General features: G+C 45.1%; 1 protein-coding gene across 6 annotated transcripts in view; it reads right to left on the bottom strand.

Annotated features, from left to right (window-relative positions):
• Positions 1–17,808, bottom strand: part of TARBP1 (TAR (HIV-1) RNA binding protein 1) — a 2,688,190-nt gene that overhangs the window by 2,610,572 nt on the left and 59,810 nt on the right. The window lies entirely within an intron of this gene.

Genomic DNA, 17,808 nt, shown 5'->3' with positions numbered 1-17,808 from the left:
CCGTGAAGATCTACTCTTCAACCTTGACTCTAACATTCCCTCTGTCCTCATCCTCCTCGATCTCTCTTCTGCCTTCGACACAGTCAACCATACCATCCTGCTCAACCGTCTCCGTGAAAACCTGGGTATCACTGATCAGGCTCTGGCCTGGCTGACCTCTTTGCTCTCAGATCGACCCTCCCAGGTCCAACTTGGGTCCTTCCTTTCATCTATCTTCCTCTCTAACTGTGGTGTTCCCCATGGGTCTAACCTCTCGCCCTGGCTTTTCAACCAATACCCGGAAACTCTCGCCCACTGCATTGCCACTTTCTGCTCAAATTCCCAGTGCTACGCTGACGACAACTTATTTTCAGGCTGCCCTCTGCTTCCTCCTCTCCCTCTCTCAACTCTGATTGCCCAACTGCCATTCAAGATTGGTGTGCCGCCAATGATCTTTGTCTGAATGCCAGCAAGACGGAGATCCTCCTCATCGGCACACCTTCACCATCCTTTCCCCTCACTCTCTGGCCAGCCTCCCTTGGCCCTCCTCCTAGCCCTTGGGTATCGAACCAAAGCACTGTGCAGAATGTGGCCAAAGGAGACACAAGGTTATCTTAGAAAGACAGTAGGACAGAAAGAAAAATACCGTCCATCCCTATCCCTAACCTCACTCAAAAGAGTTTCAAGGAACCTTTCCCTAGAAAGCGCTGATGTGCCGCTTACAAAAAGGGGGAGATAGTAAAAGAGGTCAAAGAGAATTCATTTTTGAATAACCGGAACATAAAGGTTGTTCAACTCTTGTGTGTCCTTGGTCACCATAAGTAGAGTGTCAGCGTGAAAGTAAAGTTTACACCTGGGACTGAGTATACATCTACAAAGTAACAGATCTGAGCTGTCTATTACGGGTACTATATAACTTTACTAGCCCATAGACAGATCAAGATTTCCCAAGGTGGCTCTACAGATAAAAAGACCCCACACTGGAAACAGGTTTAGAGCAATGTCATTCTACTGCTGAAACCCATATTCATGAATACAGCAGGTCCCCACTATTGGGGATATACCCGTTTTCAAGTGTAGATAAAGTGAAGACAAACATGTAGGCTACATAATCCCTTCAAATAAAGTGTTTTTGTAGTGGAAAGGGACGTAAGGCTACGCTAAAAAACATAAAAGGTTGTTCATGGTACAATATGTTTTGGTTCTCTGCCACGTCACAACCGCTGTCTACCGGTTTCAGTGGTGTATTTTGGGTATAACCACTTTCTTCAGGACAATCTTCTAAAAACAAGGGGGGGGGAAGGAGTCTATAATGGTGCATGGTGTTCAATCACCATATTTCTGCCAATGGGGTTTGTTCTTTATACATTACCCCAACTTCCAGTGCCAGAACAGGAAAAAGTTCCCAGGGGAAACCCAAGGAAAAACAAAGACAACAAAGCCTAAGTAACTCCCAAAAACTGCCATACGCACTAAATGCTAGGAGACTGCAGGTGAAGTCACTGTCGCCTTTCAAAACACCAGGGACAAACCTAAAAGGTCAAGTATACACAAAAAAGATACATGTAGAAACAGGGTGACCATCAGACAGTATAGTAATCAAGTCTGTGGTTCCCTTATGTTGTAACAGTTGTGATGAAAGAATCAATGACATGTGTGGTTTTCTCTTAAAGGACCAAACCAGAGAAAATAAATGTGAAAGTTTTTTTGAAAAAACAAGTGGATCTACAGCCTTTAGTTATTTAAATAGGAAGGTAACCTTTTATGTTTTTTAGCGTAGCCTTACGTCCCTTTCTACTACAAAAACACTTTATTTGAAGGAATTACGTAGCCTACATGTTTGTCTTCACTTGATCTACACTTGAAAACGGGTATATCCCCAATAGTGGGGACCTGCTGTATTCATGAATATGGGTTCCAGCAGTAGAATGACATTGCTCTAAACCTGTTTCCAGTGTGGGGTCTTTTTATCTGTAGAGCCACCTTGGGAAATCTTGATCTGTCTATGGGATAGTAAAGTTATATAGTACCCGTAATAGACAGCTCAGATCTGTTACTTTGTAGATGTATACTCAGTCCCAGGTGTAAACTTTACTTTCACGCTGACACTCTACTTATGGTGACCAAGGAGACACAAGAGTTGAACAACCTTTATGTTGTTCCGGTTATTCAAAAATGAATTCTCTTTGACCTCTTTTACTATCTCCCCCTTTTTGTAAGCGGCACATCAGCGCTTTCTAGGGAAAGGTTCCTTGAAACTCTTGAGTGAGGTTAGGGATAGGTATAGACCGTATTTTTCTTTCTCTCCTACTGTCTTTCTAAGATAACCTTGTGTCTCCTTTGGCCACATTCTGCACAGTGCTTTGGTTCGATACCCAATGGGTCCCTCTACTGCCCTTTTAAAATGATACACAGTTGTGTGTTGCCCTCCTTTGTTGTGTTACAATACTAGTATGTTAGGGCTTCACCCTGCTTACTGCACTTGTAGTGCCCTCTATGGTTTATAACTACTCCCCTCCTCCTAGCCCAACTTGCGAGGCTAAGAACCTCGGGGTATCTTTGACTCCACCATTTCCTTCTCCGCCCACATCTCTGAGGTCTATAAAAAGTCAAATTTCCGACTGCACCTCCTTAGAGGTACTCTGCCTTTCCTATCCTTCCCCCAGAAGCTCATGGTATCCCAAGCGCTGGTTCTCTCTAGCTTGGACTATTGTAACAGCCTCTTTCTAAATCTACCTGCCTCTACTCTCCGCCCTCTGCAACTAATTCAGAACAGGACTGAGAGACTTGTCCTTGGCCTCAAGCCCTGGGATCGTATCTCTCCAGCTCTGAAATCTCTCCACTGGCTCCCAGTGGATGCAAAGATTAAATTCAAAACCCTCTGCATTGTCCACAAGGTTTTCTGGGGCCTGGGTCCAAAATACCTTCAGCTATCCCTACGCAAATACCTCCCCTCTCGAACTCTTCGCTCCTCTACCTCCAACTCCCTCAGGGTCAGTCGTTTTTCGAAGAAACAAGCTGGGGGTAGATCTCGGTCTTCGGCTGGAGCCTCCCTCTGGAACAGCTTCCCTGCCACTCTAAAACTTGGAGAACCATCTCCGGTTCCGGAAGCATCTCAAGACCATCCTCTTTTCTTCTGCCTTCGTTCCCCCTCCCCCCTGCTGATCTGTTCTCTCTTGGCACCGTGCACCTGGCCACCCTCTGTCCTTCGGGCCCAGGTACCTGCTCATCCTGCCACCCTCCCGCACTGCCTCCGGGCCACCCCTTGCACTGGGGTCTGTATCTGTACCCATACAGCCCCCCCATTTTTCTTCCTGCACTTATCAGACCTACCCAGTCTTCTGCCTTAAACCTAGCACTTGCAAATTGCTGGCTGTATTACCACTGTGGTTCTACGTGATTTCACCGAAGTATTTTTCAACGTGGGACTTTATCGCCACGTTTTCATCGACCAAAACTTTTTTATTTTTTTTATTTATGGGGCGTCCCCCCCAGACCTCCCCCTTAATTAAATAATCATACCCCAACCCCAACAAAACACCCACCCAAAAATATTTTTTTAATGAGTTTTGGTCGATGAAAATGTTGGCGATGAAATGTCCCACGTTGAAAAATACTTCGACGAAATGCGTGTATACCACCACTGTTTGTTGCCTTTATTATTTATTTATTGTTATTTATCTGTTTCTCCTCTGCACTTTCCACTTCTCCCCCCTTCCATGCACCCCCCCCTCCCATGCACTTGCATGTTCTCAATGTCACTGGGCCTAGTAAGATCGCCGTTTTGTTCTCCCCTGTTCCCCTCCCTTGCCGGGCTCTGAAACACTTGTGTACGAGCGCGATACAAATAAAATATCAATCAATCAATGTACAAAACAGTTTTGTGAAGTATTTGCCTGGCTGGAAGGCGAAGGGTATGCTCACATATGACTAAAATGACTAAAAGCCCCTCAGACATGGAAAAATGATCCAAGCTATAGGTGGATTAGTATCAGAAAATGGTTTAATAATACACTGGAGGAAAATTCGTGGACATTTAAAGACACCAGTGGAGGATAAGGAGGGAAATGACAAAGTAGATCAATTAGCCAAGGTTGGGGCTGTAATGGGAGAGTTATTCCCGATTGGCGCCATACAGATAGATGCCGTTACATGGACCAAATCTCTAAAAGAGGTTGAACAGCCTGTGGTGCAATGGAGTTATGATGCGCCAGATCAGGACTTGATTAAAGCACAAAAAGGAGGACCAAGTGTTAGGTGTTTTTTTATAATCATTTGATGGATCCAGAACAAAATCCTCCATCTGAAAACAATTGCAAAGGAAAGGAAGAGCTGAGTGTTGTTAAAGAACAAAAACAGATTTAAGATACAGGATGGTTTGAGGATTAGGTAATCTGTAACAGGTCAAATGCAGTTTGTGGTGCCTCTTTCATTCAGAGGGCTAATGTTACACCACGCGCATGACGCAATAACTGCAGGACCCAAGGGTTCACAAAAAACTTTAGAAATATTGAAGGACTATGCTTACTGGCCACCTACGTCCCAAGTTGTGGAACTATATACCAGAGGGTGTCTAGTATGTGCACAGTTTAAACCTGCTTCACCTATGCATAGGACTCCTTTAATGAAAAGAGGTTTAACCCTTCCATGGTCAGATTTAAAAATGGAATATGTTGTGCCTGTAAAGAGATCGGCCAGGGGAAATAGATATTTGTTAACGGTGGTAGGTCTAATGTCGAAGTGGGTGAAGTGCATTCCTGCACTAGGCTGTAGTGCGCACAGCAGCCACATTATTGGTAAATCATATATTTTCAAAGTTTAGGTTATCCCAGAGGATAGACTCAGACAGGGGGAAGTCATTTCACCAGTGCCTTGATGAGCCAGGCGTGGCAGATATTGGGGGTAAAGAGGAAATTGCACATATCCTATAGGCCGTCTTCAGGAAATGTGGAGAGGAACAATAGATCTATAGTAGAGATACTAAAAGAAGTTTGTAGCCGGCAGGTTCCAGTTGGGATCTACGGTTACCTTTGGTATTAATGGCCATTAATGATGATAATGATGTGTTATTTATATAGCGCCTTAATCCAAAGCGCTTTACAGAGCACATATTTACATACAGTATCACCCAACCGAAACTGGTACTCATTTATCAACCTCAGAAGTATGAAAGGCTGAGTTAGCCTTGCCGGGATTCAAACCTGCGACCTGCAGATCGCAGCAGCGAGCGCTCAACCCGCTGAGCCATCTAGCGACGGGCATCAGCCCTCATGAAGTATTGACAGGAAGAAAAATGGTACAGCCACAACATTTATTGTACAGGACACACAAGCAAACACTTGTGAGTGCCTCCACAGTTCAGGAATATGTGGAGGAATTGAGGAAGCACTTGCAACATGAAATTGCATTTGTACAGCGGAATCTGGAAAGAGCTGCTGAAAGTGCAAAGACCTATTATGGTAAAAAAGACATCTGTAAAAGAGTACGAAATAGGTGACCAGGTGTACAAATATCACTTTGGGAAGAACAGAGACAACATTTTTAAATTTCTCACGGCATGACAAGGGCCGTTTGGGATTGTAGATAAAATATCACCTGTTGTATATAAAATAACCAGGACGGAGGGTAAGATGGTGACAGAGCAATTTGTTCATGTCAACCAAATTAAGCCCTGCCACCCAAAGCATGAGGTGAGAAGGCTTGAGCGAGTTGAGACTAATTGAACGTACTGAATGTAATGAAACTAAAGCCAACAGTGCAATTAAGGTAATAATCATAAAAGCACAGTAAGTTTGTCTATTGGCAGACACATTGAACAGAGGCTGATTCATGCATGTGACACAATGATATGAAATCATGTGTAAGGTAACATACACAGGATTTCTCTCCACGAGTAAAGAAATATATGGCCTGGTGGGCAGGCAGAAGTGAACAGAGCCATATCATTTTTAAATAGTGTGCATTATTTTCATGAAGAGGCACTGAACCAAACTGAGCTATCATGATGCTGTATAGGTTTTTGAATTGGGTTTCAAGGAAACAATGGGATGTGGCAAAAGTGAACGGAGATGTGAAATGTTCTAGAGAAGTATATGTTTTGATGCACAATGTAAAATATTCTTTTGTTTTTGTAGAATATGTATTTAATTGTAGGTATCCAAAGTGGCAAATCCAGGGACCCATGGTGTTTTGATAATCCAGTTTTCTTTTTAGGCTTTGTAGTAGAAAAGGGATAGAACATAGTTCAATGCTATGTACTTAACCTGTTTCTTTTCTATTCACTTTAGATACTTTTAATCTATCACCCCGGCAGGGCCAGTTCCTTGAGACGATGGACCATTGGACACCACAGGATCGGAGACCCGGGAAAGCCGCCGGACCGAAGAATGGGGGTGAAGACAAAGTCTACAAAGCAGAAGGTGATGGCCAAACCAGAGAACTGGATTACTTGCCGTGCTAATCATAGTGGGCGTATTGGGAATTAAAGTCGCAGGAGCACAAGTCATCATTGAACCCAGACCAGTGTCTGGAATAGCAGTAGAAGGAGCACCTGGATTTATACTGCGAAACAGAAGGCTGGTATACCAGAATATGTACATAAATATAATCCCTGATAAGATAGTGGAGAAATGTATAAATAAATCTGTAATTGCATCTGGAATGGGTGGAGCTGCAAAAAGAGGATGCCCAGAAATCGGTCAGAGATATTGTCATGCAGTTGGAAAAAACTTTTGTGAATTCATCTGATGTAAAGAAAAGAAGGGGGAAGCGGGTGGCAGTATTGCTTGTGGCCTCTGTGGTGATGACTATTATTGGGGCGGTAGTGGGCACGACAATGTCCACAGCCACGGCGATTTCAGGGAGGACATTGAGTGCCAAGGAACAACAATTGACTTATGATTTAGACCTAATTCAAAGGACCTTAGATGAAGTCAGAGGTGGACTGAATGAACAGGTAAAGTTTATAAATGAGACTGCTACCATATTGAATGAGCACTCTGAAATAATGCAGCACAGCACAAATATGGTTAAACATGACCGGATGTTGAGTGACATTATAAACATAGTCAATCCGGTTGATAGGTTATTGGAAAAGTATATGGGAGAGGTTCAAAATGCAATTTCGCAATTGATCCAGGGGCATATACCATGGTACTTTGTATCATCTGAGATCATCCATCAAATGATGGCGAAAATCACGCAAAGAGAAGCGGAAGTGGTACAAATCAAAATTGCATTTGCGATGGGAAGCGCAATACCATTGTACATAAATATGGAGAGAATGGAGGTTGGGTTTTTGTTATGCGTCCCATATATTGCTCCTGAACTCATACCAGACTAAACTAGTACACAATGTGGGATTTTGGCAGAATGTCAAATATGTGAAGATCAAAACCACAGAGGTGGTGGCATTTCAGTCTTGGGAACCGGAGGTTTACTTGATTCCGAATTTGGATACATGTGTAAAGTTTAAAGAGCAGAATTACATGTGTCCAGGTAAACCATTTGCTCTTGACTCAGCAGATTCTATCTGCGGGTTGAAACCTGATCCGGTAGTGTCGGGGGGGATGTGAAGTAGTCATTAGTAATTCGGGGATTGAGGAACTATCACAAGCTAGGCTAATTAAAAACAGGCGGTTGGTAAGTACTTCTTTGAAAAATTACACAATCACCCATCTGAATCATGGAACTTTCATTGTCAAACAGTTAAAATACAGTGTGTTTTACATATCTGTTCCAAAGGACATGATTGCGTCAATAGGGGGATTCACTTTTTTGCCATGTTGCTTATGATATGTGGGAAGGCAAAGTGGAAAATATCGAGTTTTTTCAGAGGAACTCTTTCCCAATCAACCCGGATGTTGAATGTTTGCTGAGCCACAAGGAAAGGCACACTGTTAGGATGAATTTAAGAAAAAACAATATTACTGTGAATAGCCTGGGCGTGATGGAGATAAACACATTCAACTGGGGGACCTGGGTAGAGAGGAGTTTGGTGTGTTTGCCGATCCTGTTTGTGTTAATGGGGGGGGTGGCTGGTTGCCCTTACCATTACGATGAGGGTGTTGGTCATGCTACTGGCAACAATGGGGAAGGAGAGATATCCTCTAATACATACATTTTAGTTAATGGTTGTGTTCCTCCCGCTATGACATCGCGAGTGGTCACAACTGTCAGAAAAGGAGGGTATATGTAGGAGCCTATGACCGTGATGGCAGTAAAAGCAGCCAGTAAGGCAGTGATTTGAATAAAAGCAGCCAGTTAAATGGGTGCAGGTGGGATTACATGACAGCACTTTCAGTGGGGTTAGTGTAAATGCAGAAAAAGACAGTAAATTAGTTAGTGCAGGTGGAATGCCACATGTAGTCATTATAGCAGTGAATTAGGCCTTCAATGGCAAAGCAAAATGAGTGTCAAAAAGACTGTACATTCAAATTGAATTATGCACACCTATAAAGTTATAGGAATTCCCATCTGTGTAAGGTTGCATTGAAAAAATAACCCAGATTAAATAACTAACTACCCTCATTAAATGATACATCAGTAACTAATTAGTCCGAACACGGATGGAAGTTTTTTTTTTCTCTCTTTTCGTTCCATGGAATAGAAATGTGCACTGTAAAATGAATGAGCTGTAGTTTTGCATTCTGAGAGTCCTTTGTTTGCACAGGAAGTAAGGAAGCAAGAAGAGATGTAAGGAAGCAATAAGAGATATATACAAACTCCCGTAGGTAATTGGACAGTGGGATCAGTTGTCTAGAAGTTGCTAAAATGTGTCAGAAACAGGGCAGTTTAAGCTTTGAGTGACAGGCAGGTTAGATAAATATGGGTGAGCTGAAGGGCGTTGGTTCTTCTGCTGCCGGCTGCTAAAATGGAGTGTTCAGAAGCTGTGCTGACCTGGCATTGAAGATTGCTGGGACTCCAAGGCCGTCTATCGGGGCACGAGAAAGCAGTGCGGAGGCTGTTACACTTCAGTACAGATAATCCACGACAGAAAAGGAGTTTTTCACATAAGGCGCAGCAACCTCATAACTCAATATAAGTAGTTGTAGAACATGAGGAGTGTGGACTATTGAATGCGGTCCTTATCTGTTAGTACGGGGGGTTATTTTTAAAACAAAATGTTTGATGTTTTCTTTTACATGCGCTTAATGACAAAAGGACAGGTTGAAACTCGTAGTAGCTGCATTTGTTTTTTATTCTTTCAGCTTTTAAGATTATCAGGTATCACTTATTGCAAATTTGGAAGCATTATTTTTAGATAATTATGTATGCTGTTGCTGCCATTGCTGATTGCACCGTACTTGCCCAAGTATCATGTCTAAAAGGAAGGCTTTAAAGCCCCCCGCCCAATGGTTAAGGCCAGCAAACGTGCAGTCATATTTACCAATAGCACTGATAAGTGAAATTGTGAGCCTGCTTTACGATATAGATTCCCAAAAGACTAATTCCTCAGATCATCTTATCCTTGGCCTCAAGCCCAAGGACTGCATCTCCCTGTGCTTAAATCCCTTCACTGGTTCCCAGTGTCTGCAAGGATCAATCTCAAGTCCCTCTGCATAGTCCACAAGGCTTTCTGAGGCGGGGGCCGAACTACCTGCAACGCTCCCTTCCTAAATACTCTCCTTCTAGAGTCGTCTGCTCAGCCTCCTCAAACTCTCTGCGGGTGAGCCGTTTCTCCAGAGATTTGGGGGTAGAACTTTATCCTCTACAGGTGCCTCCCTTTGGAACAGCCACCCTGCCTTTCTCTGTCTTGAGCCGGACCTCCTCAAGTTCCGGAAACTCCTCAAAACCTTCCTCTTCCTCTCTCCCTGTCCCCTACTAACCTCCTTTATCCCCCAACTATTCTCAGTCTCGCTGGCTGTTGGCCTGGTGCACCTCCAGAGCCTCACAAGTCACAGGCTCCCCTGCCAGTCCTACACTAGCCTCTGGGCCTCTTCCCTCTGCCTTGCACTACTAGATTCGGAATACGTTCCATGCGAGGGACAACCTCTCTGCGCTTAACGCAGGGCCATGATGGACTGAGCGCACTTGTTCCCCGTTCCCCCTTCCTCGCACTTCCTGTCTGTGCACTTGCACTACCTTGAATACACTAGGCCTAGCAAGATCGTTGTCCTGCCCTCCCTTTGTCTCCCCTCCCCACCTTGGTTACGCCTGAAACATTTGTGCTTAGGCGCATTATTGATGATGACCTATCACCAATCAATCTGAATGTCGCTAAGCCTAGTACATTAGTTTACTGTTCTGTATGTCCTTTCCCCACCTCCTCCTCCTCCTCCTCCTCCTCCTCTCCACACTCCTTGCCTTTCACTATCTGACAAGTCGTTAGGCCTAGTAGTGCAGCTTATTGATTGTATACCCTTTTCGTTCTCGTCATCCCCCTTCTCTCCTTCCCTTCAGTCATACACTTGCACTAATAGAAATGCATCAGACCCTCACCCCACTGGTGCAACTATTCAACTCCTTCAGAGACACGGGCGTCATAACGCCCTCCATGCAGGAGTCAATCACAGTCCTTTTACCTAAACCAGGAGGAGACCCAAGAAACCCAGCCTCATACAGACCTATCGCTCTCCTCAATATTGATGCTAATATTTACTCCAAAATCCTAGCAACACGCCTGTCTCATATCCTACCAGGCATAATCCAACCTGACCAAAGAGTCTTTTTGAAGAATCGATCCACAGCTGACAACATCCGCAGGGCCCTGGACCTGGTGGACCTGGCTTCCCGAGACTCAGGGTAAGGTGCTCATGGCTCTAGACGCAACCAAAGCGTTTGACAAAGTGGATTGGACCTTCATGGAACTCACCCTGGAGGCGTTTGGATTTGGGCCGGAATTCCGAACTATGGTCTTGGCTAATTATAAATCGCCCAAAACCCTGCTTAGAATTAACGGCAACCTCTCCACCCCCATTACACTGACCTGCGGAACCAGACAGGGATGCCCGCTGTCTCCGCTCGACAACTTTGCACACTGGCAGGGGGAGCCAGCCAATCAGATGGCTATGAACACCGGCTTGAATCAGTGATGAAAGCCAGAGTTCCATAGCACCCGATTGGCTGGCTCCCCTGCCGCCATCTTCCCCCCACACTCTGCCCCCCCTTTTCAATTTCCCAACCCCCTACTTACCTTATTTTGACTGCGGCTGCAGGCTGCCATGGAAAGGGCAGAGTGGCTCCGTACAGAGCCCCGCCTTCTCTTTCCATGGCGGCCATCTTGGAAAAGTATCAACGGGCGCTCGCGGCATCCCGCTGAACAAAGGAAAATGCTTTTCTTTTCTAGCACCCCGGGTTACCGCTTTGACAACCCGGGGTGCTAATAATCTTAATCCGCCGTTCCATGTGCTGGAACAGGGACTAATGGCCCGGAGCCCCAGTTATCCACCCTCAGGCCGATACTTGGGCTGCCAGGCCTTCCCACCCCCGTTCCAGCCCTTGGAACAGGGAAAACGCCAAATGAAACGCCAAGCATTCATTGGATGGGGTGGAGGGAAGGCTCGAGTGTGGCAAGCGGCCGTAGCCTGCCTTCCTTCTGTGAAAAAGCAGGGTGCTGTTTGTAATGTCCTACCTTTATTGTTGTTATTTACTAAGAGGAACAGTCCTCTGTTTATTACAGTTAATTAGTGGGCTGCGACCCACATGATTAAGGGGGTGGGCTTACCGCCGGGAGTTCAGTTCGCGCCTGAATAAAGAGACGCTCAGACGTGCCCTCATTGTCTTTGTGATTTATTGATCAACTATTGCCTCATCTGTGCATGCATGCTTTGATGCAATAGTCTGCAGACTAGCCAGCCAACATTCAACAATGGCGACAAGGTCAGTTTAAAGCGGCGCCGAGGCTCAGAAGCGAAACCAGCCACTCCGACAGCAAAACTAACAGAACGCCCGGATCAAAGCACCGGAGCCGCAAAGAACACACGCGGAGTCAAAACTAACCGCAAGTAAGGATTTCCCAACGCAAGACTGCAGCAGGCCGCATGGAACGTTCAGCTGCTAGCACATGTGCTTCGCGCGTGGTGAGACATTCTATTTATACGCGTGCACGCGGCGGAAAGCACAGTGACATTATCAAACTCTGCCATCACTTACAGCCAAATAACACGTTCAAAATAAAGCGTGCAGTGCAAATAGTCACCCAGCAGCATTTTAACAAGACTCAAAGCCCCCAAGCAACTTGCAAGGCATTACTACCACCAGAAGGAGTCCAGTCATGTCTGAGAACAACCCAGACAGTGGAATCTTGAGTCCTTCCTCCAGTTCCACACCTTGCCAAGCCACCTACAAAGACGACAGTGGCTCAGAGTCTTTACAGCAACAAGCCCTGCAGCCATTCGACATGGCCGACACCAGCAGCCTCGCCCCCAGGTGGGCTAGATGGCTCAAGGAACTACACATCTACATAGATGCATCGGGCGTAAGGGAGGAGCGCCGACTAAGAGGTATTTTGCTACATTCGTTGGGCCCAGTTGTATGTGACATTGTGTTTGAAATGCCTGAATCTAATACAGACACTTTCCAAGGCATTATTGATGCACTAAATGCTAATTTCGCACAGCTGCGAAACGTTGATTATGAGCGACACATTTTCCACACATCTACACAAGAAAGTGATGAAAGCATGGACAATTTTGTAATGAGGTTAAGAAAAAGAGCGAAATATTGCGACTTTGACAGATATTCAACAGACGAAGCGCTAAAATCTCAAACCATAGCCGGTTTAGAAAAAGGTTTAGAAAAAAGCTACTTCAGAAAAGCAGAACATTAGAGGAAATATTACAACTTGCACGAGCTGACTCGGCTCTCACCCTACAGACGGAATCCTTAGGCAACATCAAGATTACACAGTCAGCTTCCACGGCATCAGTATGCCCCTTAGAACAACCAGAGACTCCCCTCCCGCGGAACAGAAGAAATGCTACAGGTGTGGTTTCAGATTACCACATGTAGGGCCGTGCCCTGCCATTGGCCACAATTGTGACAAATGCGGAGGTGAAAATCATTTCCAGTCAGTGTGCAGAAACACATTTTTTCCAACCTGCATAACCCAACCGAGACACATGGAGGCAAGACCGCAACCCAAGGCAGGAAAGCTCAAGATCCCGCGTGAAGCATTCGCCCGCGGCCTCCAGACACCAGTCACAAAGCGCACCACGTGACCAACCGCGTGAAGAGAGAAGGCGGGAAGAAAGAAGTGATTACTAGAGTCGCACCAGCTCTAGGCACGAATTGCAAAGACGTCCTTCCAGGCAAAAGATTAGATATTTAGATGACTCGCCGCGCAGGAAACAGGAGTCACACTCGTCCTCATCAAGCGGGGACCGGAAAAGGGGATACGTGCATGCCATTGGAAACAGCATAGCAGCGGAATACAGCCCCACTCTACTGCTACAAATAAATGGGCAGAACAAAGAATTCCTAATTGACACGGGAGCAACCGTCAATGTCATAAATTATTAAACATAAACTACTCAACTACAAGAAGACATTAAAAGAAGCAGATACATTGATTAACCCATACGGCTCGAATAAGCCACTGCACTGCTAAGGCATGTTCACGGCGCATTGTCAATACAAGGACAAGAGTCAGAAGATCAAAATATATGTGATTAAAGGGGAAGTGCCCGGTGGCAGCATCCTAAGCTTCAAATCTGCAATTCAGATGGGACTCATTCAAATAATGTATCAAATAATGTCAGCTTATACCACCAGCCCGAAAGACATGATGCAGCAAATGTTCCCCGCTCTTTTCACAGGTCTGGGAAAACTAAAGGACAAACAAGTCAAACTACATATCAATCCACAAATACCCCCCAACGGCTCAACATTACTGAGGCATACACCTCTTAACATACAGAAACTTGTGGAAGATGAAATCCAGTCACTATTACAGCAAGAGATCATAGAACCAGCATCGGGACCAACTCCATGGGTGTCTCCCATTGTACCAGTACCCAAGAAAGATAAAGACAGCATTTGCATATGCGTCGACATGAGGACCCCAAACGTGGTCATAGAGCGAGAATGACACCTCCCCCCAAGAATGACCGATATGATGCATTTACTTTACGGATCCAAAGTATTCTCAAAATTAGACTTGAATAAGGGATACCACCAGCTGGAGTTACACCCTGCCTCAAGATATATCACCACCTTCTCAACGCATCTTGGCTTATTCTGATATAAAAGACTCCGCTTCGGGGTATCTTCAGCTGCAGAAATATTTCAGAATTAAATACATCAGGTGATAAAACACATCCCCAACTGCCTAAACTATTCAGACGACATCTTAATATTTGGCACCACGCAAGACAGCCATGATGATACCCTGCGAAGAGTCTGCATGGCTTTGGAAAACGCCCATCTCACACTCAACCCCGATAAATGTGAGATTAGCAAATCCACTCAAATTCTTCTGACATATTTTCTCGAAAGACGGACTGCAATCCGACCCTGAAAAAGTTCAAGCGTTGGTGGAGACGCCCACACCCACGTCAGTCTCAGCAGTACGCTCTTTCCTTGGCATGGCGAGCTACTGCACACGATATATTCAAGATTTCGCGTCTGTGAGTACACCCCTGCGACTCCTCACAGGGAAACATCAGGAATTCCAATTGTCACCCGCCTGTGAAGAAGCCTTCCAAGAAATCAAAAAACGAATCGCCACTGCATCATGTATGGCATACTACGACCCCGACCTTGACACGGAACTCACGGTAGACTCCAGCCCCGTGGGGTTATGAGCGATTCTAGCGCAATCCAAGCACGGAGCATCCCCAGACTCCCCGAGACAAATTGGGGAATACGCAAGCCACAGTCTGTCCACCACGGAATGCGCATACTCTCAACCCGAAAAGTAGTCTGGCCGTGCGAACATTACCATTTGTTCCTGCACGGGCGACCGTTCACCATAATCATGGACCACCAGGCTCTAACCACGATCTACGGCAAGCCAACAGCGAAAATGTCGCCTCGCATTGCCAGGTGGGGCCTGAGGCTACAAGAGTACTCTTTCAAAATAATTCACCATCCAAGCAAGGACAACAATCCGGCAGACTTTGTTTCAAGATACCCACTCCCCATGTCTGCTGAGGAGGAACAACATTTTTGCACGTTCAAACTAGTCCGCAACACCTTGTCCACATCACCCGAGGGCCTGCTACTGAAGGAAAACAGACTTGTAATTCCTGCAGCACTGCAAGACCAAGTGTTAGACATTGCACACGCAGGGCACAGAGGCATCATAGCAACCAAAAGGCAATTAAGGACCAAGGTGTGGTTCCCATCCATAGATGAACGAGTAGAGCAGCTGCTAAGGAAATGTCTACCATGCCCGGCAGTGGCTCCGCGCACGTTCCCAGAGCCCATCCGACCATCTGAAATGCCGCTACAAGTGTGGGACAAAGTAGCTGTTGACATGTTTGGGCCTCTAGCCAATGGCAAATACGCGCTAGTAATTATTGACGAGATGTCACGATTCACAGAAGTGCTTCTGATCCACTCCAGCAGTGCTCAAGCCGTCATACCAGCCTTGGATAAGACATTTGCCAACTATGGCATCCCTTCCAGAGTCAAATCGGACAATGGGCCTCCTTTCAGTGGGCATGACTTTGCCATGTTTGCTGAACACCTTGGTTTCCAGCACCACAAGGTTACACCATTATGGCCACAAGCAAATGGAATGGTGGAACGATTTATGGGAAATCTCAAATGCACCATTCAAATATGCTCCATCACAAACCGCTCGTTTATGCAAGCCATTTGCAATTTATTACGGGAATACCGAAACATGCCTCACAGCTCGACAGGTAAATGTCCATCAATGCTAATGTTTGGACGTGTTATAAGAACAAGGCTCCCGTACAATCCACAAGCCAAGACTGATGCCACCCATGCGGAGGACGCCAGAAACAAAGATCGAGAGAGCAAAGCCAGGATGAAAGAATATGCCGACACCAGGAGACAAGTAAGACCAAGCTCAATCCAGATATGGGACCAAGTCTTGGTAAGACAAAATCAAGTCACGAAGGACACACCTGCCTTCAAACCAGATCCAATGACCGTAACTCACATTCAGGGCTCCATGATAACAGCAGCAAGCCCTCAAGGCACCATTACCAGAAATTCATCCTTCTTCAGGACATTTACAGGCACCAACACCAGTGCCACCATCACAAGAACACTGATGTATTATTCTTCAGACATAGATTCGGAATACTGTGAAGAAGAGAGAGAGACGCTGATGACAGTGACAGCGGTGGAGCAATCTCGAGACTGTCCCCACCAGCTCGTAACCCGTCCAAGAGGGTCATCAGAAGGCCCACAAGGTGGATTGAGGAACTCAATTAACATTGTCATGGTTTTATTTAGTGAGGGGGAGATGTAATGTCCTACCTTTATTGTTGTCATTTACTATGAGGAACAGTCCTCTGTTTATTACAGTTAATTAGTGGGCTGCGACCCACGTGAGTAGGGAGCCGGGGTTACCGCCGGGAGTTCAGTTCGCGCCTGAATAAAAGACGCTCGGACGTGACCTCATGGTCTGTGATTTATTGATTTATTAATTATTGCCTCATCTGTGCATGCATGCTGTGATGCGATAGTCTGCAGACTAGCCAGCCAACATTCAACACTGTTAAAGATGCTGGGAAGAAAAAATAAAAAACACACACACACACACACCCCTCCACACACACACACACACAACTCGTGATGGCCAGGTTTTCAACAAATAGGACAACATACAACCGCGGAACAGATGCGGCCTATCCCATGATTTACGGGCCACCAGGCCAGTGGAGTTCAAGAATAATAACGTGCAGCCCTTTTCTAGTAATTTCCTCTCTTAATGTTAGAGAGAAAATGAAGCAACGCCGAAATTTTCATTCGTTTATTTTTGTACATTTAATAAAATCACCAAATCATATGTTTAATCATAAATTACATTATACCACTAAAAAGAATGGAAGCCTCGACATTTCGACAGTGTATGTTGAAGTGTTCGCCAAATGTACTTGCATAAATTGCCAATTTCTCGAGTTGCAGTGGCTTTTTCCAAACATTTTTAAACGCTCCTAAATCACTCAATGCTTTCATTTTAAAGAGACAGCATCCCAAACTCTGTTTAGAGAAGTAATCTATAACGTGCCTGTACACGTGTTTCTAGGCGCGATTAAATGTTTTTTCTTCAGAAGAGTGTATTTAGTTTCTGGTATTGTAGTTATGATAAACATTACAGTTCAGATGCAACATGGAGTAGGATAAGTGAAACTCATTTATTTTTCTTTAAAATGTCACCCAAAATAAAACACAATCACAATTAGATCAGTACACCTTAGGAGTTATTTTGTCAGCATCCATGTTTTGTTAATCATAGCCCTCAAGCACTTTACTTTAACAAGCATTCATGTTTTCATTACGCTGCTATGAAATATTACAGTATTGTCTCAAAAGATTAAGAAATAGAACCATGAAGTCAAATACAATTCATAATGCGCCTTTCCTTTTGCTTGTTTTGTCAATTTTTCTGACTTAGAAAGCCTGCAAGACCCCCTTAGGCAGTCCGGCCGACCACAGAATGCTTGAAAATTACATGTGGCCCTCCAGCAAAGCCAGTTGTGCACCCCTGGGCTAGAGCGTAGATATCCCCAGATTTAAGATTGACAGCGGTAGTAATAAAAAAATACCATCTACTGAATAAATATACTACTTGCAGGCCAATATACATCATAAAAGGCCAAGGTACTTTCCAAGATCCTTGCACCATGGTCACTGGGGTCAAATGACACAGAACCACCGAGACTATTGCGCAGCGTGGGGGTGGGGAGA

This window comes from Ambystoma mexicanum, chromosome 4q (genome assembly GCF_040938575.1).
Source record: "Ambystoma mexicanum isolate Mex_15411 chromosome 4q, UKY_AmexF1_1, whole genome shotgun sequence".
NCBI lineage: Eukaryota > Metazoa > Chordata > Amphibia > Caudata > Ambystomatidae > Ambystoma > Ambystoma mexicanum.
Note: the sequence above shows the minus strand (reverse complement) of the source record. Positions and strands in the feature narration are given on the sequence as shown.